The sequence below is a fragment of the Cydia splendana genome, chromosome 2, assembly GCF_910591565.1.
Source record: "Cydia splendana chromosome 2, ilCydSple1.2, whole genome shotgun sequence".
NCBI classification, from domain to species: Eukaryota; Metazoa; Arthropoda; class Insecta; order Lepidoptera; family Tortricidae; genus Cydia; species Cydia splendana.
In genome coordinates, this window is record NC_085961.1 from 8593888 (window position 1) to 8616591 (window position 22704).

Consider the following 22704-nt stretch of genomic DNA (forward strand, 5'->3'; position numbering starts at 1 on the left):
GAATTTAATTTCTGCAAATTCAATAACGGAACCCGGAACGCAGATGAAAAAAAATGATAAATAAAATACTTAGGTAATTTCATCTTGCCATATCTAGAGTTATAGTCACAAGTAAATTAGGTATGTAATAAGTTTGACAAATTCCATTAATCTCTACTTAGGCAATAATCAAATAAAAAAACTAAGTCAAGTGCGAGTCGGGTGTGCGCTCCAAGGGATCAATTTGGTAATCACACTTTTTTACAAAATAATGTAAATCGACCCAGGCTCGACCTTTCTTGAAGCAAGTATTGTAACAGCTCTGGGGTAGGTACGTTCATAAATTCAAACCCCCCAGTCATACAAGTTAGTTCATTTTATGGAATAACCAGCAATTTCAAAGGCATTGGTGCTCCAACACATTTATTCTTATATCCTGCGGCGTTTCGGAAAAAGTTGGTAAACCTAACAATGAAAGACAAAATAAAAGACGTACTTTTATCTCTGGTGTTAAAGTTGGCCTACATTTATGAGAATGAAGTGAATACAATTCTAAAGTCTTATTTTGGTGAGGATACCTGAGTTGCACGAGTTGGAAAGTACCTAACGTCGATATGTTATTTGTGAATACAAATCCTGTTAGGGAAGGAAATAGACCGGTGCCTCTTAGTGTTGTGTATTTGGGTCAGTTTCATATAGGTACCACATGTAAAAGATCTTTCACAAGTAAGTACCTTATGTTTTGTAAAATATTGGCAATTGTGGAATAGTCATGCTTTTGCCGATAATGTTATTATGTAATAGTACCTATTAACGCTATTCTGGTTGCATCTGAAAACATGGGTCCACTTGGAAATGTGAATAGACTGCATGGAATGGAACCAGTTACCACAGACTTGTATTTTTCGTTATTAACTAATTTATTGATATTTTAATGATTAATTGTTAAGAAACTCGGGTTTGACTTTTGGTTTTAAGTCGCACGCTTAGCTTTCCAAATCGCTACCTCTGTTACGATATTATTTGAAGCAAACAGTAAATACAATATTCAGTATTTTATAGTGAAATTGTTTCACTAAACATGTACGATTTAAACATGGTTATTATTTGCTTTCAGGATCTCAAGTCCTACTCAACTCGTCGCGCGGAGTAATTTATGTTAGTTTTGGTTCCAACTTTAGCCCGTCGACTCTCTCTGAAGACAAAATTAGTTTGCTGCTAACAGTATTCTCTAAATTACCTTATGACCTTCTATGCAAATGGAATAGGCACTTGCCTGCACTAGATTTGCCTGCACTTCCGACTAATATGAAAATAAGAAAATGGCTGCCGCTAAATGACTACTGAATAAGAAGTCTTTTCGGTTATTCACATATCTGTGTTAAACTTTAGCGAGATAAGAAGTCGACATTAACCCTTTTCAGGCTGACATTTCAAAAATAAAAATTGAATGTCAGTGTTACTTATCGAATAATGTTTGAAGTGCCGTATGTGGGACATTATATATCCCTTACCCTGGTAAAGTGTTAAGGCGAAAATGCACACCATTATAATTTTCACATTCAACGAAATTTTTTGCAGAACATGTAACGGTTGTAGCCAGAGTTTATCAATTGCAGTTGTAGGCAACATCTTTTGATACTGATGCTGAGCTAGTGAATGCTTTTTATTGCTAATTGATATCATTGAATGCAGGCAGAATTTTTTATTCATCACGAGAAAAATCTTTTGATGCCGACATTGCTGACCAACATGACTTAATTACGGCTTCTGGACGAACCATAACATTAGGTACTCTCAATTTACTTTATTAATATCCTGACCGAATAGACAATACCTACTCCGCTGCTAAACTTATTCAAAAATACGGATATTCAATGCAAGGGTTGTGCCATTTTATCTAAAGAATAATTTTAATTAAAATTTTCTGTGAATTACTCGGATAATTTTATTCCCATAACTCATAAAGGAAAGAAGCAATTTAAGATTATTTGTTGTTGTTGTTTATTTATTTCGATTCATAATAAATACTGGCATGGATTACTTAAATGCCTTTGAAAGAATAATATTTATCACCAATAAATTCCACATATTTTTACAGGACATCCAAAAATAAAACTTTTCATTACTCAAGGAGGAATGCAATCAACAGACAAGGCAATCGTTGCATTAATAGGTAATTTATTAAACTTCAAAGTAAATATTCCTTATTTGGAACTAGCTCGTAATGTTTGGCCATATTTTTACGATCAAAAATTACCAAAGTAAATAAACAAAGGGGAGGATAATAATTGGGGGATGGGATATAAAGGGTCCGAATGCCATGTTACGGATCCCAAACCAGCCTCTCCTGCTCGTGGTCACCCTGTTAAATAATAAAACGAGCCTCTGGCGATCCACCAACCCGCACTGGACCAGCATCGTGGGCCGGTCCAATCTCATTTGACATGTACGACTACTCGTTAAAGCGGTGCTAAGAATCCCCGGGTGAAAGATCTTTAGTGTGTACTAAAGATTTTAATTTGCAACAAAAAAGAACTCCAACACCTCTAAAGGCCGCACTTTGATAAACGAAGAGCGTCTCACTGAACTGAAACACGCCGTAAAAGAAATTAAGTGGAACGTAAATAAGCGTTCTGCACCATTTGTAGTGGCTTTAAGCTTAAAACGATACATATTTTTCACTTAAGCACGCCAAGTGTCGCTATGGTAAACTAAGCTAGCATATTGACACTACACAGATAATGACGATCGACCTGCTAAAAAACCATGGACCTATATAATAGGGACAAGACATATTGTTCTATACGTACAATTGCTTATAGAAATAGCACCCATTTTGACGGCACACACATAAATATATATCTGTCTCGTTTTTACTCAGCACTGTAACCCATAGCAAAAAAAGATGACAGTATTTCAGTACGTACATAAAGTGTTCCATGAAAATACGTAAATACCTAATGCGGCCGAAAATCCGCCATGTTTAGTTCCCCAAATGTCATTGTCTGTCAGTTCAGCCGGTACTTGTCCTGTCAAAAAGTCGTGGTGAAAATTAAAATTATTAATTATCTTTCAATATTTTGCTTGTGATTGAAAATAATTGAAGCCAAATGTGAATAATTACGTCGCGAATATGCCAGTGTATAGTGTATTAGGGTGCGGCATAAGAAAACCACCAAATCAGCCATCTTTAACCTTACACAGGTACGCTATCATTTACATGAAAAATATTGGTTATTGTTAATGTTCCTGGGAAATGTAAGGATGTTTCACATTATAAATAGCAAGGTTCTTCTGTGCAGTTATAGATCATGAAGTGATTGGATTTATTTAACTATATTTTTACGCTTAAATAATGTAAACATTTCAGCTAGGGTTGTACTTTATTTATCGACTTTGATATCGATATATTATGATTGCCTATTTATATTTTCTTATTTTATCATGCTACCCCGCTTCAAACCAACTAAATTATCTTAATTTAATAATTAAATCATTTTTTATAGGTTACCAAGAAATGAACATAAAAAGAAAGTGTCTGGAGATGGAGATCCTGACCGACTCTCGGGAGCACTAGGGTAACTCGGGGCCGTGGGGTCGTTACTCCACAAGCTGCCCTGCGGGCTTTTTTATATCATTATTATATTTTTTTTATATAATTCGACATTAAGAGACCATATACTTACATATAGTTGTAATTTATAAAATGGTTAATGTATTGTTATTATTTTTGCTTATATGTAAATTCAATGTTGACGTATAAAAATGCCCTTGTGGCCTATTTGCTGAATAAATGTTGAAGAAGTTGAAGAGCGGAAGTCATTCCTTATTTTTGTAATATAAAAAATGTTCTGAAGGTGTTTTGTTTTTTTTTCACCCGTCGCTTAATAAGCTTGAATTTTGTATCGCTCTCAGATACGGCGCACCAAGGTCGAGGTGCAGTGCGGTAGTGTGTTACAGACTTTAGGGTTAGCAACACAACAAAATTGATTGTAATAGAGAGGTAAAGTCCAAGAAAAACACGTACACTTATTCTGACATCCAAAACAGATGGCGCTGTACTGCGCCATGTGTTTTGCGGTCACTAAGTTGTCAAACGTCAACTTTTGAAAATCAGAGTTACCGCAAAAATCGCAATATGTATTGAGTAGTACCGCGTCATCTCGTTTACCTGTCAAATTTGAAGCACGAAATTGTCCTAGACTCCACACATCTTACTCAATCAAAGTATCTTTTCACATAACAATATACTAATAAAGATTTTTTATTTATTTACTTACTTCCTATTAAAACATAAACTCCACAAATAATACATACTTAGTATTTTAAATAAAATGAGCCGAGAACGTTAAAAAGTTATCGATAAAACCTAGTAACAGTAAAAATCTTCTGGGCAGCACTAAAACCGCCATGTTTAGTTCCAAGATGACGTCACAGTGGCACGCATTATTCGTTGACGTTTCACTTCCATAGGTTTCATATTTCAGTGAAAAAACCTGTCAGCTTCTTAAAATCACAATGTCACTTAAAGTATAAGAATAGTACGTTTTTATTTTTAGTCAGCATTATGGCTTTGAGTTTTAAGCAAAACGGTCATTATAGGTATAATGTCACTTTACTTATTTCAAAACGTTAAAAAATGCGTAAGTACAAGTATCCTTAAAGTGAAAAGTACAATATTGCTTTAAATTGAGTTTTGATTTTGATACCATAATTCTTATAAGTTCAAAGTGACATAGTACGTATAGATACACTATTTCTTTTAAAAATTGACGTATGTACTTACCATTCAATCTCATAGAAAACCGTCACTAAACAAAAAATTACAACTTACTTCCCTTTAATGACATTGTTCCTATGAGGCAGGCGCCTATTCCCTCTATTCGCCATAACGACATTAGCGCCCTCTGGCGGTTCTAATAGAACTAGGGCGATAGGTGTCTTCGTATTGCGTGTGTTACGATTATATGAGCTAGATAGCGTTACTAACTCAATAACCCAATTTTTTGGATAACGACGTTATGTTTCTCAAGGAGCGACATGTTGAAACTCCGTACGTTAATGGCGGACCAGCCGATGTCTGCGCTGGAGCGCGCGGTGTGGTGGACGGCGCACGTGCTGCGGCACGGCGGCGCGCGCCATCTGTGAGCGCCCGCGGCCGGCATGGGGTGGACCGAGTAGGTACTACGAACTTAAATTAGTGGTAGCATTATTTTCCACCATTAAACTACATACCTACCTATTAATATTTGTTTTTTCTTCCTCAGGAACAGCATTATCCTCATGTTAACAGGTCATTAGGGAATACGTTAATTTGTTGGTACAGTCGACGTCAAAGATATGTTTACATTTTTCGCCTTATTACAAAGGAATAAGGTGCAAAAGTGTAAACATATCTTTGACGTCGTCTGTACGACCTCAGACCAGAAATAGTCATGATTACTACATCCATGTATCGCGTTCATTTATCCATAATAGAATAACTGCCCCATCTTCACAAGTACGGGTTGCGACTAGGACTCTTTAGATTATATTCGCAAATATTGAACATTACTTCATACACAGCAAATTCTACATTAATCCCAAAATGTGCATTGTCATTCCTTTGTGTACCTACATTTTAATTGACCGAAGCGAAGCGTAGGTCTACGTTTTGACTCGGGCATTTTGCTTTCGTATGTCCGGATGTTCTCCTCTACAGGTCGCAATTCTTAACCGATTCTCGTGAAATTTTGTGACCAAATTTTATGACGAAATAAAATTTTTTTGTCAATCCGTTTTTTGGAAATTTTTAAAAATGGCGGAGTCGTGATACCTGGCGCCTAAACAAATAGTCGTATCGATATCATAAGAGTTTTTTCTTTTTGAGACATGTTTACAGAGTTAATAGCAAGAAATGCAGAAAAAAATTATCGCTGGTTTAGGCGGTATTTAGATATTTAGTTTTGTATTTCCGGATGTTCTCCTCTACAGGTCGCAATTCTTAACCGATTCTCATGAAATTTTTTGACCAGATTCTATGACTAAATATATTTTTTTTTGTCAATCCGGTTTTTGGAAATTTTTAAAAATGGCGGAGTCGTGATACCTGTCGCCTAAACAAATAGTCGTATCGATATCATAAGAGTTTTTTCTTTTTGATATATGTTTATAGATTAAATGGCCAAAAATTCAGAAAATTTGTATCGCTGGTTTCGGCGGTATTTTGATATTTAGTTTTTACTTGAGAATGAGTAGCTAAATTTCGTCAGCTTTAGTAAGAACTATCATGGCGCATTTTGCAAACGTTCGCTTTTTTGTTTGCATAGGGAGGTCCCTGGTTCCATCCCCAGTAATTGTATGCTGCTACATAACATTTTGTATTTTTTTATACTTAAATTTCGTATCAATTGTTGTTTATTATTTTATTTTTTTATTTTGAAAAAAAATGAAAAAAATCGTATTTAAATCAAGCGCGGGCTAAGCGTAATCGTTTATTTTTTGCAAGAGATGATGGCTTTTTGCGCTTTAAAGAAAATTTGATTCTTAAATATTGATTATTAAATATTCGTAAATATACATACCTTTGGCCTATGCTCGTCTAGATGGCGACACCATTTTATATTTAACAATTTTTACTCATATCAGTAAAAGAACATGGGTCAAAATCATATGGCGTTCTAAAAATAAAAAAAATCATTTATCCATACATATATACATTTTTTTGATATATTTTTTTTCATTTTCATTTTAATCCTGTATCGAAAGATGGCAGTAAATTTACTGTGACTATAAAATTTAGTATGACAATAACCCTCTACTACATATAGGGACCGTGCGCGTTGGAGGGTCTGCCATCTTGTGGCCTGAATCGGAAACATGTACATTGCCAAAACAAGTTCTACCATCTACCGTTCTTGTAGGTACGTTTCCTTATGCATAGTAGGTTCTGTCATCTTGTGGGCTACATCGGAAGCATAAACGTCACATTTACGCCTCACGCCAAAAATCTGACGGCTCCTATGCTACCCTCTATAGTTCACGCACGCCCACTATAGGGGCCGTGCGCGTTGGAGAGCCTGCCATCTTGTGGCCTGAATCGGAAACATATGTGCACATGTACATTGCCAAAGCAAGTGCTACCATCTACCGTTCTCGTAAGTACGTTTCCTTGTGCATAGCAGGTTCTGCTATCTCGTGGGCTACATCGGAATCATAAACTACACATCTACGCTTCGCGCCAAAGATCTGACGGCTCCTGTGCTGCCCCCTATAGTTCATGCACGTCCCCTATACACTTTATTCTCTTTAGATTAGATATTTAAATTCTTACTCGAGAATAAGTAACCAAATTTCGTCAGCTCATCTAAATGCTATCATAGCGCAGTTGGAAAGACGCTTACAAGCAAGGATATGGGATAGGTACCCGGTTCGATCCCCGGTAAATGCAACTTTTTTTATTTATTTTTTGCACTTAAACATCGTATTGCTGATTGATCAAGCGAGCGCGAAGCGCGAGGTAAGCGTATTCGTTTGAGTTTTTGTTTGAACATTTTTTTAGCGGTTTAAGTTCAAGGGCATGGCTGTTCCAGGAGTCAATTTCCACTTACGTTAGGGGCTATTCATAAATTACGTAATTTCAAATTAGGGGGCGGGGGTCTGGACATCGGATGATGGTAGCATGACGTAGGAGGAAACAGGGTCACATGAAGCATGATTTTTGGATGATTTTAGGGGAGGGGGGGTCAAAAATCGTCAAAAATAGATGACGTAATTTATGGACAGCCCCTTAGCATGGGCGGTCACCATCCATAAATCGCAGGGGTTAACATTGCCTAGGGTAGTGGTCGACCTTGGGATCAGGGAACTAGCTGTAGGTTGCTCGTACGTTGCGCTTTCCCGGGCTAAAAGTCTAACTAACATTATCCTAGAGCCTTTTAATTTGGATCGCCTCGCTAAAATGGCCCATAATTTCCGCAAATAGATATAGGTAGGTTAGAGTTATTGGCTGACGGCGTTTGGTTTTTTACTTGTAGTTTTTTAGATTATGTTTTAATTTTAGTGTTTTTGATATTTGTTGTATGTGAAATACCTACAAGAAACAAATATAATTACTACACTATTAACATACAGTAACAAGAAAATATTATCCTTGATATTTAAAAGAACGAAAACTATACGGAAAAGATTAATTTAAAAATATTAAAAATAGGCGATTGCGGAAGAAAACCATTGGGAAAATATGGGAACGGAGTAATAAAATTGCTACCGAGAATGAATGATTTCGGGAAATTATGGGCAACGCAAAATATGAGAACGGAGTAATTGCCTCGAAGAAAAAATGATTTTCGGAAATTATGGGCCACACTCGACCGAGAAAAGTCTGCAGAGATTTTGACACTGGCACAAATAACATTGGCACTGCGTGTACTGTCAAAATCTCTGCAGACTTTTCTTGGTCTAACTCTATCCACTTTTCTATACAATTAGTGTGGCGACGTGGATACTTAAGGGGCATCGACCGTACACTGACATCGGGATGATATTTTTATCATGTTATTTAGTAGTCATCGTGCGTCTCGCTTGCGCCAATACATATACGGACAAGAACGAGTGAAATGCACGATAACTAAATGACTTCAGTTAGATGTCTTTCTGATATCAGTGTAAGTTTGAATTGGCCTGTTAGCCAAAAATTGTTTCGTATGTCCATATGTTCTACTCTACAGGTCGCATATCTAAACAAATTCCCGAATTTTGTAAGCAATTGATAGTTAAGTTTTTATGGTCAAATTAGATTCTCTAAATTCTTCTAAACAACGGAACCAAACATTTATTCAGTTTTAAGCTCTGCTCGCGAGGTCTACAGCTCACAGAGCCACTAGTTATAAGTACCTACTTAATTTGTGTCCGTCTATTTGATTTGAATTTTATTTGCACTAAAATTGTCTGAATGTATAAAAAAAGAAAAGTACCTATTAAACCCAATTTCTCTTCCAAGGTATTTGAAATCGGAATTGTATGTGGAACGACACATTGACTAACACAAATTTAATATTAGTGCATACAAACTTAATACCTAGAAACAAAATAATACCATAAGTAAAACATAATAAAATAACTAACCTAAAAACTTAAAAACTAAATCTAAAAATAAATAAAACTAATCTAAAAAGAAATAATTACAAACTATCCTGCGGAATGGTGCCGTAGATGCTGGCAGCATTTCCCCGCTGAATTTAATTACGTCACATTACTGATTTCATTTAACAAGCCCTATGATACCTAGTAAACATAAAACTCAGGTTACATTTTCTCATCCCTACAAGCCGTGTTGTGTTTTCAAAGTTAATTCATTAGAGGGCGAACAGATGGCGCCTCTGGGAAAAACGATCCCTTGTTTTATGTTGTAACTTTTGTGTCACCGTCAAAGTACAACCCTTCCATGCTCATACTTGTTGTAATCACAACTGGCAACCCTAGAAAACAACGGTATCAACAAGATTCAGAAGGAATCGGCAGTATAACAATATTTTGTTGGAAATTATTTTATGCTGTGATAGGAAGCTTAATTAGGGTTGTCAAATCTGTACGCGCTGCCAAAGTAGAGCTTTTAAAGAGAATTTTCGGGACAGGCGTTAAAGAAAGTTAAGGAGTTAACTTTAATAATGAATAAGTATGAATGTCGAATGAGATATACGGTTTTGTTTGAGATTTCGAAGTCTGGTATACTTAACTAAAGTTTTTTCTGTTGTAAAATTTTAATGTTCCGTCTTAAGTTAGTGATGTCACTCTTGGGACAGGTTAGAGAGCCAAAGTGCCTATTTGTGGTTAGGTTGTTTTGTTAATGAAAAAAGTAAAACAAATAGCCCGAGTTTATTTTGTTTTAAACTTCAACAAAATAAACTCCGGCTATTTTAGTAAAACAAGGAATCAACATTTTATACATAGCGGTGGCATACAAGCGTACGGCCTTCCTGATCTTAAGCGGTCATCATTGCTTAACATGTACTAAGCGATATGAAACTTCACCATACATCCTGACTGATGTTTTATGGGCGATTTACGACATTCGGTTGTGATTTGGATTACCCGAATATACCTTGCTAAATGTTTGTTTGCTTAATAAGACATTACTCGTAATAATCTCATCGCAGAATATGCATCTGCGGCTCTCTTTAACCCAAAATGGAATCTGTTTATTTCAATCCTACCATTGTAAACATAAACAGCTCCATTTCCGTAAAAGAATTATTGTAACAGCCCTAGTTTATGGATAAATATATGTTATCCTTTACATTTTATTGCCCACGTTATTGTACTTTTACTCCATTCCGTTGTTCGGCGAGGGATAAAGGAATCAGTGGAAAATTTATATAAATAACACGACACGTGTAAGGCTTAAAACTGATGAATATGAATTATGTTCCGAATATAATACATTTGTCTTTGTTGAGTCGTTGACTTTTGAAAAGTGACTTCAAGTTTGTGCTTTTGATTCAAAGTTGTTTTCATTAATAATTAGATAGCGTACTGTATTGGTCTATCACGATTTTTATATAATATTTTGCTTTTATTCATCCTTAATATTGAACTAGTGTCTCATCATCATCATCATATCAGCCCTTTATCGCCTACTGCTGAGCATAGGCCTCTCTTCTAGTACGACAGTTGTCTACCGAGTGACAACCCGAATGCTCAAGTTAATAATCAACATATGAATACCGTCCAATTTGGTAGCTTAATTTTTTATTTTAACGCCGTATGCTATATTTGTCGTAAAAATCTATAAACTTTTAAATTAGGTATCGGAAAATTGTTGTCACAATCATAAACTAACATCATAAACTCAACTATAGATTACCATAACTGCAAAAAGCCATCATTGCCATAAAAAAAAACAACAGAAATGAAAGAGAAAGCGGATATAGCGGGGACAGAGAAGTCCCAACTGTCAAGAAGGCACATCGGCAAAATATCGATGTGAGTTGCTCCTGACGTTGAATTATTAACCTCTAAAATTGCGGTGGGCCAACACACAGGCGGAAACGAGTTTTCTTTTTGTTCTGTTTAATAAATGAGGGTATTTGAAGAGTATGGTTGATTGCTTGTAGGAGTGGGGTAGAAAGAAGTTGCAGATGTTGAGGCAGAACAGCTCCGTCTTAATCTCAGTGTTTTAAATGCGTAAATTGAAAGGCAGTAACATAGATTGTAATAATTTAAATGTATTATATTTATGTAATACAACTTCAGGGCACATATCCTGTAGAAAAAAAATAGGATGGCTTCTATATAAATAAGGACAGTACAGGTTATTGAAGTGTCAGCAACGCGCATGGTGATAGGCCTCCATAGGCTACGGTGAACGCTTACGATTAATTGGGCCGTATGTATGTTTACCACTGACGTGGTATTAAAAAATATGTCACAGTGTACGGAAGCCTTCCACAAAATGATCTGAGAAAGGTTTGAAAGAAAGAAAGAGAAAGAAAATACATTTTGTTTACGTCCAATTTGGCAACTTAATTTCTTATTTTTATGATTTATCTATACAGGGTGGTACTTTACTATGATCTTTGCTGAAAGTATATTGTTATCTAATTAATTTTCAATCAATTTATTATCATTTTAAAGCTAGGTTAAGTAAAACAAAAAGACATTACATTTTTTTTTTTACTGTAGGTGACAACCACAGACTTGAATATACCCTAGATGACGCAAATGCATGTACTTCGCGTGTTCGAACTCTGACCAAGCGTCGAGGTTGGCCGTCGCTATTGACAGTCCACGCACGTCAGTTGTTGCAGCCGATAGTCCGTAAAAAATTAAAAAAAGCCTCGTTGCGTGATAATTAACTGCAACAGCCCAAATATTGCAAGCACCCAAGGGCAAGGACATATTTCCTATCACAGGTAAGTAATTTTAAAATGATATTATGCGTGAATTCATTTTAAACAATTTTTTTAAGTATTCCAGGTTGTGTTTCCAATAATGTACCTAAGTAACTACAGATTAACGTTACAAAACTTTGTTTACATTACATTGCGCGTTTGCTTTGAGCGTTTGATCTGACATTGTGTGTTAAAGAGTCGATGAATATCGGAACAGCGATACTGTCGCGCATAGCTACGACTTCGTGGTACAGCCCATTTATCATTCGTCTGTCAAATTTAGCGACTAGCGTTGTTCGGTCTACCGATCGTTTCTAATAATCGATTTTAATCGATATCGGACATATGTATGATATTAACTATTCAAAAAAACTATTAGTAGTTGTTATTGATAAAAAAAAATCATGTGCTAATTTTACACGACACTTTTAAAAGGAAGGGTAATTTAACCACATACTATTATATATCTGCCTATACGTTTAGTAGGGTTATAAATTTCTATTGTGTTAAAAAAACTTTCAATACTTTTGTTTTCCACATGATCCAGTCATAGATTTTGAAAATACCAGTTTCATTGAAGGGAAAAGTTGGGAAGTAGGTCATTCGTCTGTTTTTATCATTGGTCTGTCTTTATCATTCATCTGTCAGAAAATCGATGTCATTCATGACAATTAATAATCGATTTGTGATTTTTGGCGTCGTTCGCAGGGGAGCGGGGAGTGAGCAAGCGAGACCGCAGATATAAAATCTATGAGTATGAGCAAGACAGTTGAATCGTAGCGGGGCAGAGGGGCATTGATGTCTTTGAATCGGTTAGGATTTCTCATCACTAAATTGCGGCTGTGACGTCACAGTAGGTGGTAAAAAGTCGGCACGCTTGGTTTCAATACAAATCGTGATATTTGCTTCATCTAGGGTATATTTAAGTCTGTGGTGACAACCCTAACTGCCGCTATAAAGTTACTGATTACATTTGCACAGTATGACAGATGTCATTCACTTCACTTACCTAGAATACAAATTACACTATTTACATGCGATGTTCAAAAGTACCGCCATATCTTTTAAAGTACCCCACAGAAAGAAATCGAGCGGCGTTAGGTCCGGAGACCTAGGTGGCCAACGGCGTGGTCCAAATCGTCCAATCCACTGACGTCCGAAAAGCTCAGTCAGTTTACGTCGCACTTCATGTGTGGAATGGGCTGGTGCTCCATCTTGTTGGTACCAGATAAATGGTCTTTCGGCCGATGGCAAATCTTCGATGTACTCGAAAATCTCCGTATCTAAAAGGTTCATGTATCCCACTCTGTTGAGAGTTGGTGGTAAAAACACAGGCCCTATAATGGTGTCTCCGTGAATTGCCGCCCAAACGTTCACTGACCAACGATATTGGTGTCCTGCATAACGATATGCGAATGGGTTTTCTTCAGCATAGATATGCTCATTACGGCGGTTCCACATACCGTTTCGTGTGAACAAACTCTCGTCGGTCCAAATTACGTGTTTGAGGAACTCTCCATTGTCCGCTAACCTTTCCAAAAGCCACCGGCAATATGCTTCCCGGACAGGACAGTCTCTTGGAAGCAAAGCCTGAACCCTTTGAATTTTGGTACGGGTGACGGCCGGCACGTTTTAATATTCGTAGTATTTTTGTATGATTCGTTCCAAAATGTTGGCCCGCCTGTCTCGAACTTCCACGAGACGAGCCGCGAGCCGCGCCACGAGACGCGAGTGTGAACGGTAGGCTCGTGACTCGTCTCGAGGCTCGGCTCGCGCTCGCCTGGCTCGCGTGGAGGAGCGGCTCTTGGATTTCGATCGAAGTATTGCAGTACCCTCTCTTCAAATCGTACAGCATGCTGCACAAAGCGTTCACCGCGTTGGTCATCCTGCTCCGTTCGTGGTAGGGCTCCCGGTATCCGTGTTACACGCCGAAACGAATACCCGTGTTCTTAAGACCGGCGGTGCTAAGAACACGGTTTACACGGAACCGCCGAGATCCGGATACGTATCCAAGAACCGTTCCCAAGAAACGTTTCTCAGATACGTATCTCCGTTTACACGGGTACTTAAGACCGGCCCGAACGGATCCGAAACAGTTTGAGCTAATCAATGCTCTAGCTCTGGGTATGCAAGGTCTAGTATTGAATGTTGACTTCAGATGAACTCGTATAGCGTACGATTTTTTTTTTTATTATTTATAACAGTTTTAATACATGTGTTAATATAACATATTTAACCAACTATACAATACAGGGTCATTTTTGGACCGTATGCCATATTGTGCGAGGTGATTAGGTAGGCCATACTGAACAACTTTTTGTATGGGACTAATGGGACCAACTCCGAAACCACAAATTTTTTTTTGGCCGTTTCATACATTTTGGTCGAGTGGATGTCGACGTTTTCTATGGGAAGGCCAATTTTTTTTTGGGATTTCGAGGTTGGTCCCATAGAAAAAGTTGTTCAGTATGACCTACCTAATCACCTCGCAAAATATGGCTAACGGTCCAAAAATGACTCTGTATATGAATGGAAGTAGGTGTCCCTATTCTATATAGTCTACTATTTTTAATTTTGAACTTACTCGTCCCTAGTTTAGAACCTTAATTAGGGTTCCGTACCCAAAGGGTAAAACGGGACCCTATTACTAAGACTCCGCTGTCCGTCCGTCCGTCCGTCCGTCCGTCTGTCACCAGGCTGTATTTCGTGATCTGTGATAGCTAGACAGCTGAAATTTTCACAGATGATGTATTTCCGTTGCCGCTATAACAACAAATACTAAAAACAGAATAAAATAAAGACTAAGTGGGGCTCTGGGACTTAAGTACTTGGATGGGTGACCGTTTTTATAGATAATGGTACGGAACCCTTCGTGTGCGAGTCGGACTCGCACTTGGCCATTTTTTTTTTACTATTATTGCTTTTAAGTTAACTTCATTACATATGGGGCATTATCTGTGAAAAGGGACCTTATTGTCGATGGCGCTTACGCCGCACAACGTCGCGCGGCATGGTAATTATATTGGAGCATCGTAAATAATGACGTAAGCGCCATCGACAATAAGGTCCCTTTTCATAGATAACGTCACATATTACATTTCAATCAAAGAAACACATTTTATATATAATGGTGTAAGTTATATAGTTTCGCGAAGAATAGGTATGTAGACAAATACTACCTACTACTACTTTGTGGTTATTTGTTATTTTTATCAATTACCTAAGTGTTAACTAATCTACCAACGAAGTAAAAAAAGTACAGCGGCATTTGAAACGCAGGATTTCACGCGAGAACCTTAAAAACCTATGCTACCTTGGTTACCTTGCAATTATATTGCTAAATACATTAAGATAGATCTCAAAATTGGTAATCATTCATGTTGACTGGGGTCACTTTCACACTAGTGCTCAGGTAATAAATGCCGGCCGGTGGTGTTCCATTCATTAGAACTTTAGAACGTGTTGTTTTCCAATACCCTTTTGTCTGATATCGCCGAAAACAAGTAATTTCGCAAACCATTATCAGAACTGCCATAGCTAATTATAAGCTTTATGTCGGTGTAATAAGGAGAACCTGTCTACACATATATGAAATTGTAACAAATGCAGCGAGCGGCTAAAATTAAAGAAGCAAATGTATCGAAGCAAATGAACACGAAATAAATATGACTTTTAAGATATTGTGTTTAGGTAAGTAGGTATGACTCCAGTTCGCCACTTAGTCAGCCAATTCGTAAAATACAGTCTTTCCAGGTTACTTTAATTTAAAATCGTTTTGTTGTTTTGTTGCTAAAATTGTAAATAATATTTATTAGTACAGTCTTAAAGTTCATTTTATATGATAATAAGATAATGAATTTAAGAAAAGTCTTACTTTTCATAAATTCATACTAAATTATATTAAAAGTTGTAAATACATTACTTATTGGCAGATACACATGATTACAGTGTAAACTCTTTATAACGTCACTCGATTTAACGGCATACTCCTTAAAATGTCGAAATTGCTTGACTTTGGTTGGTTTACCTTGTTTTCTATACAGTAGTACACTCTATATAGCGTCACGCTCACTCTATTTAACGACAACAATACGGCATAATACATCATTAAGAAATACTTTCTAAGTTGCCGAAATTGATATAAACTGCAGCTGTGTACGTTTTTTTGTTTGCTGTTTTGTTGTTTTATTATCTAGCACGTGTTTACTTCGACTGACGTACCGGAGATTCTAAGAAAATTTGTCTTTTGTTTTTGTATGATCAACTTGCACATGTTTACCTCGGGCACTAGACTTTTGACAAGATGTTACACGTTATAAATTAATAGGCGTTGTTATTTGTATGAAATGAATGTTCTTCTTGTGCAAAATGTGTCCTAAGTATATTATAAACAGATACATTAGAATATTTAGAATAGTAAGATGACCTTTTTATTTCACTCCATTTAACAACCACTCTCTATACTTAACGTCGAAAAATCCGCAGTCCCTTCAGTGTCGTTATATAGAGTTTACATTGTATTTATACACATACATAAATACATACAGTTATATACATTGTATTTTTTTTTATTGTTTTATTTGACGACCGGTCTGGCCTAGTGGGTAGTGACCCTGCCTGTGAAGCCGATGGTCCTGGGTTCGAATCCCAGTAAGGGCATTTATTTGTGTGATGACACAGATATTTGTTCTTGAGTCATGGTTGTTTTCTATGTATTTAAGTATTTATATATTATATATATATCGTTGTCTGAGTACCCACAACACAAGCCTTCTTGAGCTTACTGTGGGACTTGGTCAATCTATGTAAGAATGTCCTATATAATATTTATTTATTTATTATTTTTATTTTATTTATTTATTAATTTTTACGTGGTTTACCATAATAATACTAAGATGTCTGGCTTACGTAACTTAAAAAATTATTAGATTAAAAATATACATTTCTTATTGACAGAATATATTCGTAAAAACTCACACATACAATATACAGAATACAAATTATTAAAAATATAAGAACTGTTTAAAAATATGCAATTGGTAAGAATATTGTATACTTACCTACCACCACCTACCAGATCATGCATGGCCAGATTTTAACGTAAAGTCTTTATACTCTTTATTGCTTTTATTTTTTTTAAGCACTTTAAATGTATTGCTATCAAGTTATATTAATAAACCATAAAGTATTAGTATTTGAAGTCTTATATAAAATACTATTTTGATAACTAGCATAGGTATACCTATTGTATTTCTAATTTTCTACTCGTATTTGCAACATTGCAAGCAAAAACTACCTGGTCAAAAAGGGTTCTGTAAACCGTTTATTGAATTTCGACTCTATGAACCACGGAATAAGGTTAAATATGACGGAAACTCGTCATGAATCTTTTGTCTACTAATCTGACTTTTAAGTACGCCGCGCCGGTTCGTTCCTTCGCTACTCGTCAAGGACGTGTCCGGAGCCACGGGTAAATAAGATCCGTTTCTTCGAATACCCGTTTATCCGTGGAGACGGATCTTAATTACACGTTTCTTAATTACACGTGCGGAACGGGCCAGAAAATCGTGTACGTGTTATTCGGAAGCGGGTATTCGAAACGTGTAAATGAAACACGGACTCGACCGCGAGCCCTAGTTCGTGGTACGATGTTTCTATTGTTGGTAACACGATCAATAGCACGCAAAATTGTCATATGCCCTGTTGGATGAGGTGGTGGGTACCTGTTTCGGTACTGGCGTAAGGCTTCGGCGGCATTGTACTTGCACTCTGCGTACAAATAAAGCAAATTTAAATAACCTCTAGCATTCAATTGAGGCATTTTGAAATATTTGTAACACGATATGAGATTTTTGCCAATGACAACGTCAAATTGTATTCAATCAATCGTCAAGCACAAAACTGGCCAGTATGATTAAGTCTTAAAAAGTTTCGTCGCTACATGATAGCTTTGTTACTCTCTTAAATATTCTTAGCGAAGATATTGCACTATTAAAACATTAGATTAACTTACCGATGGACAGTTAACAGTGTTACTAGAAAATAAAGAGACAGTATGATTTTCTTTGTCTGTAGTTGAAATGAGTAACTTCTTTACTAAGCTTTGGTTGGTTTAACCTTCTTGTTTATTATTTATGATCGGCAATCTAGACCTGTCAATTCCTACATTTATTTAGCAGTGACATGTAATTGTCTTTTTTTTTAATTTTTGCTACAAAACGTCTTTAAACTTATTTTCATGACGTCATCGCCCGATCAACTAGCTAGGTTTGAAACAAGTGGATTTTTGCACTAAAGTTTAACCGGCTTTATCTCGTAAATAGTGAAGAATATTAACATAGCTCATTGGGAAAATATAAAGCTATTAGGTCGAACAATTCCCCGTTTTTGTAAAAGTTCTTCGTTCTGTTCCTAAATAGTGTTCTTTACTTAGGTATGCATGTATACTCAAAAAATGTCGTATAAAAAAAAAAAGAAAAAAAAAGTTAAAAACAATAAAACATTTTTTTATGTCGTGATGAAGTAGTGACACCTCTAATTTTTTTTTCTAGTCGTAGGCCAGACATTAAAAAAAATTAAGCAAATCGCTTGAATACATCCCGATAAACAATACATTAAAGAAAAAAAATTTAAAAATCATAAGTCAAAAATTGTCACTAGTAGGATGTTGATACTCAGCAAAAATATCCTTCACCATAAGAGGTACTCACAAAAAAAACCCGAATCAAATTGGTTTAAGGGCCAATTTACTATGGAAAACCGACTATGGCCTTTGTGGTAAAAAATAAGATAATGAAAAAAATCTAGCTGGTCAAAAAACCTAGGAACTTTTAAAGTAGGTATCAGAAAATTGATATAAGAATCAAGTAGCTAGCTATAATGTTGTTTAATTGTATTTTTTGGTTTGTAGAAAGACGTATGTGCTTATATCATAGAATGGTAGGAATTGTGAATTTCGTTTTAACTACATTGGGAGCTGGATTTTTTTCCGCTGTAAGTTTCTATTTTAAGGTGACCACGCTGACTACAAAAGGCGGTGTTTGGCGCCTTTTATCCAAATCCCCTTCATTCAGGCGTCAAATTCTCTATGCCCACTTGGAAACTTTGACACAGAGCATTTATCGCGAACAGCATTATGTTTGGATCCACGTTTTCAGTGTGATGTAATAAAACGAGATCCGACTAGGCAAAAGTAGCTTTTTTTATGTAAACGCATGTTTTATCTATAGCTTTCTCCAGATTGATAGTGGAAATGCGTTTGCTTTCCTGGAATTTCATTTTTGTGATTCAATGTTGTTGGTTAAATACATACAGGGCATACAGGATGTAACAAAAATAAATACAAATTATACATTACTGATTACATCCCCAAACAGATCATTTGCTCGGTAATAAGATGATTTTTGGTAAGGTGGGGTAAGACTAACATCGTTTATTTTGTTCGGGGCAAGACAAACAGTATGAGGATTCCATACAAGTGATTGTCTTATCCCGGTGATAGTCTTCCCCACCTTAACTTATCTCAAAAGATCGTATTGTAAAAATTGACACTGCTGGCTCTGAACTTCATATAATTATATTTACAAGTATGCGAGTCAAATTTGATTACCGTTAAAGTGACATTCGAATGGCAACTGCATCTGCATTATGGTAAAATTCCATTTCTGACCGCAGCTGCACTGCGTCGGTGTTATTGTCAATTTCCATAGTAAAATGAACGGTAGTGCAGCTGTCGTTGGAAATGGACTGTCACCTTTACCTACTGTTGCGGCATTACTGCTTCGGCGTTGACGCGTGCGCCTGTCATTGTCAATTTCCTTGATATAATGGGTGACATTCCTTGCCGCATTACTGCCGCGAATAGAAAGTTCAAGTGCAGCTGCAGCTGCTATCCGAACGTCATCTTGACTTAAATTTAACTTCTTTGATGTCATTATTTTTTACAATGAAGTGAAAATAATATTTTTAATGGGTTAATGTTATAATTTTAGTTCGCAAATCATAAACCTCCAAAGTTTACCTACCAAAATATTTGTTTTTTTAAATGAAGGCAGTTTCTTAAGGTTCCTTAAAAACGTGAATTAGCGTAGAATAAAAACAAGGCTATAGTATCTCGACTATATTTATTTATTGTCTAATAATAACATATAGCTATAACCGTAATAATACGAGTATGCCCGTCGGTTGTGTAATCGGTTATCATGTTATTCATGACTAATAAGACGTAAGTAGATTACTATTTCATCTCTCTTGGCAAATACTGCTATTATGTCGGTTTGATTAATGTGACTTAGATGTCTGTATCTGTAAGGGATGTTACATTGTACCTTTGTGCTGAGGGATTTGTCACAGTTTAATCTGTTGTCGAAGTAAATGGCTTCTCATAGGTTCGAGTAAGTAATTGTTTAGTCAGCAATGTAATCTATGTGTATCCTTGTAGTATATAACTGCTCTTATGTACCTATGTACAAGGATACGACATAATGTATAATAATGTTATACAGTGTATATTGAAGCACTCTATCTATGAAGCACTTGATTTTCTAAATCATTTCTAAGGCTTGATTAGTCGTCTTAACAGGTATTAAATATTAAGACCGCTGATTGAAAGTGAAATGGCAATTGAAATTACTATTCTGATATCACGCGCTTGCTTTTGTAAATGTGGTACCAAAAGTGACTTAACTAAAACTATTAATGAAACTAAAACTATTAGATCATCAGAAAAATGAGAAGTCAAAATATTTAGCCATTAACCGTTTTTAAAGAGATGTAGGGCTGATTTAGACGATGCGAGAACTCGCATGCGAGTCTCATACCATTGCGGATTTTGATTGGTCGGTTGAATTGGACGTAACCAACAGTCCGCAATGTGTTGCCTCCAGAAACTCGCGAACTAAATTGACAGGTCAATGTGCACAAATGATACCATAGTTTGGCCAGTGCTGTTCATATCGATATTTTCAAAAAAGTTTGAATTAGAGAATATCGCAAGAATTCACCACTAGGGGCGCTACTGTTGCGCGGTCAGTTAAAATATATCTTTAAGTAATTTTGTAATTATGTCAGTTATTTTACAAATGTTACTTGGTATTTCGAAAATTGTGCAATTTTATAGTAATACGGACAAGGATATTGGATAAACATAATATATTTTAATTAAATAAATATTTCATTTTACTTATTGTGCTTTATTTGTTAGGAAAACTTACAGCTCGAGTAACAAGTTAGGTGATAACATAGAAAGTGATTTAGGCTCAAGACACAAATAAGGCCAGCCCAGACGGGAAAATATTTCGTACAATGTGATTAAATTTTCATTTCATTTGTATGGTGTGGACGCAAAAATTAAAACGTCTCGGTGATCCCTATTGCTTCGATTGTAAAGACCTGTTCCGAAACTGGACAGTTGACAATTAGGTCAGAATTTAAATAATTATGGATCAATCTCATCTACCGACCACATGTACAAAATTAAATCACCTATTTTAGATTTATGACGATAACCGAGCTGTTGAAATAAACAATTTGTCCCCAAGCCTGCATACTAACATTGAAATTTGTCAACGTAACGTCACAATCTTACAATCGAATCAACCACTTTTCTCGTCACATTCATATATATATCTAAATCGTTTGTGACAGGTAGGACAGGTAGGTAGACAATTATCACATGGGTAGTACCTAAGTGCAATATCTTACTTATCGATATCATTTTATCGACATATACGCGTGACTGTTTTTTCTTTGCTATTCCTGGTATCATTATATGTATTTGTCAAACTCATGTCAATTTAGTTCGCGAGATTCTGGAGGCGACCTTAAAATCGTATGCGAGCTCGCGCGCCGTCTAAATCAGCCTGTATTCTGTAAAGTTGGTTTCTCTGGGCAACCCACAGTGAAAATTTGAACTATACTTTTTACCTAATTAAAAATAGAAAACTATAATTAATCCATAAGGTACGAAGATTGCTTACCATCAGACGGCTCGCATGCATGTTTGCCACCGACAAAAAAGCTATTCAATAGAGAAGTATAATAGATCCCTCAAAGAGATAAGTTCGCCTTTGTACTTCTTACTAATAATTGTATGTTATTTTTAATATGTCTTTTTGTACAATAAAGACTTAAAGAGTTTATTACTATTACTACTACTAATAGACAATACGCTCACTCTGGCATTAACTCTGCAGTAATAAACGGAGGTAACATATTTAATCCCGTGAACAAAGTCTAGGTCCAATTAGCCGTTTATTTGCAAAGACTTTACCTTCTCGCGTGGCTGCACATCTAGGTTTCCACGTGTTTATAACTCATCTTAATTATTATGAATATGCACTGAGCACTATATAACACAATACGAGTTAAACTACATTATTATGGGGTTATTCTCTACAACACGCTACCGAACGTATTGAGATAAAACTGAAGGCGTACCGCGAAACACGAAAATAGAAATTACGGTATCTACCTCTCTATCACTCTTGCATATTCGAACGATAGAGAGGCTGATAACGAAATTTCGATTTTCGTGTTTCCCAGTAGGCCCTCTGGAACAAAATTGTTATTGGTTTGAGCCTCCTTGCCCTTTAGATAGGAGGTACATTCGTAAGTACACTGACATCAAAATGCAATCTAAATGATGTCGTTTAGCTATCGTGCGTCTCGCTCGCGCCAATAAATGTACGCGCAAGTACGAGCGAAAAGCAATGATATCTAAATATTGTCCTAGGATCATACTAAACTCGGATTACACGCATTTAAGACCAAATGAAGGTATCAAAACGATTTCCAGCTTGCTGGGAATTAATTCTTCGAAAAAAATCGAATCTGGCTTAAAATTGCTCCTTAC

The 22704-nt window shown here is 36.2% G+C and overlaps 1 long non-coding RNA gene across 1 annotated transcript in view; it reads left to right on the top strand.

Annotated features, from left to right (window-relative positions):
* Positions 1-22704, top strand: part of LOC134803216 (uncharacterized) — a 207691-nt gene that overhangs the window by 23839 nt on the left and 161148 nt on the right. The window lies entirely within an intron of this gene.